The sequence below is a fragment of the Suncus etruscus genome, chromosome X (assembly GCF_024139225.1).
Source record: "Suncus etruscus isolate mSunEtr1 chromosome X, mSunEtr1.pri.cur, whole genome shotgun sequence".
In the NCBI taxonomy this organism is placed as follows: Eukaryota; Metazoa; Chordata; class Mammalia; order Eulipotyphla; family Soricidae; genus Suncus; species Suncus etruscus.
This window is the reverse complement of record NC_064868.1, coordinates 59,704,649-59,706,457: the sequence shown is the minus strand read 5'-3', so window position 1 is coordinate 59,706,457 and position 1,809 is coordinate 59,704,649. Positions and strand designations below refer to the sequence as shown.

At 34.4% G+C, this 1,809-nt stretch overlaps 1 non-coding gene across 1 annotated transcript; it reads left to right on the top strand.

Annotated features, from left to right (window-relative positions):
* Positions 1-566: 566 nt before the first annotated feature.
* LOC126000358 (U6 spliceosomal RNA) lies at positions 567-676 on the top strand. The gene has a single exon (XR_007492702.1). It is a non-coding gene; the product is annotated as a U6 spliceosomal RNA (small nuclear RNA).
* Positions 677-1,809: the final 1,133 nt, after the last annotated feature.

Genomic DNA, 1,809 nt, shown 5'->3' with positions numbered 1-1,809 from the left:
TGAATTTGTGAAAGAGGTCTGGCTCATTTTCCTGTAAGATCTTCACACTCTTGTGGACTTTTGACAGGATCACCTGCAATAACAGTAAGAACTGGAGAATAGTCTGATTAAAGTTTTCAGCTAAAACATATTTCCACACCCATGGAAAGCAGGCTAGGGGACTCCCATACAGTATAAATGCCGAGTCTTTTTAATAAAATTTTCACCATTTTCAATGGTGAAAAACTTAAAAAATTTCCTGTAATAGTAGGCACAAGCCAAGGATGTGCACTATCTACACTTTTTCCAACATATTATTAGAAATCCTGACTTCAACTATCAGGCAATCAAAACAAATCAAAGTGTTTCAAATTGAAAAAGATCAAATCAACACAATTTATAGGTAATATAATAATATACATAGAAAAAAATCTAAAGAATATACAAGTTTCTAGAAACAATAAGTAAATATAGAAAAAGTAGCCAGCTTCAAATACAATATACAAAACTCAGTTGTATTCTTATATACACATAATGAATCAGAAGATAAAGAGATCAAGGAGTCTGCTCCATTAAAATAGTATCCAGTGCGCACTTCGGCAACACATATACTAAAATTGGAAAGAGCGATACAGAGAAGATTAGCATGGCCCCTGGGCAAGGATGACATGCAAATGTTGAAGCGCTTCATATTTTAAAAATAGTATCCAAAAGGCCGAGTATCTAAGAATCAATTTAAGAAAATCTGTGGAATATCTATCTATGATAACTTTAAGTCTCATAAGATACATAAGAATACATTAAGAACTAGAAAAATATTTCATGCTCATGTGTAGTAAAAATCAATATTATTAAAATTACTCTCTTTGGGCCAGAGCAATGGCACAAGCTGTTCTATCCCAGGTGTCCCATATCCCAGGTCCCCCAACCCAGGAACGATCAATCCTGACCCGCCCAGTAATGGTGGAGGGTTGCCCGAGTTCTGTCTGTCAGGCCTGGTTAATTTCAGCCTCTCTAGTCAATTTCAGCCTCCTTGGTCAATTTCAGCCTTGCGCTCTACCTGTCAGACCGTGGTTCCCAGCAGATCTCTGAAAAGTTAATTTTTGTTAAAATTACTGAGAATATGAAATAAAGATCACTTCTTCAATAAATGGTGCTCAGAGAACTGGTTAACTGAAAGTAATAAATTATAACTCAGTCTATACAACAACTTACACAAAAGTCAATTCAAAGCCAATTAATGATTAAGAGATCTGAATAGAAACTAAAAAGCACATTGTGGAAAATATAGGCAGAACGCTCCAAGATTTGAACCTCAAAGCATCTTCAATGATGTGATACCACTGGCAAAGGCAACAAAATCAAAATCAAATGTGACTACAACAAAGTAAAGAGTTTCTGCATGGCCAAAGAAACATGAGTTAAAGCTAAAAGACAGCTAACATAATAGGAAAAAATGCGTTCAACAGTTCAGATAAGGGCTTGATATCCAGTATATAGAAAATATTAACAAACTCAACAAAAACAAATTAAAATATCCTTTGAAAAATGGATAGATGAAATTAAAAGACACTTATCAGATAAAAACAAACATTATCTAAAGGCACATATAAAAGTGCTCAGTATTTCTTATCATTAGTGAAGCCCAAATCAATTCAATAATGAGCTATATTTTCACACCAATGAAAGGACACATATAAAAATAGCAGGGTCAATCTGCGGTGACACAGATGTGATTGAAAAAGATCTCTTATCCACTTTTGGAAGGAATTTTGTCTAGTTCCACCCTTCTGTACACTTATAATTCAGCTGCTATATGAACCTGCAATT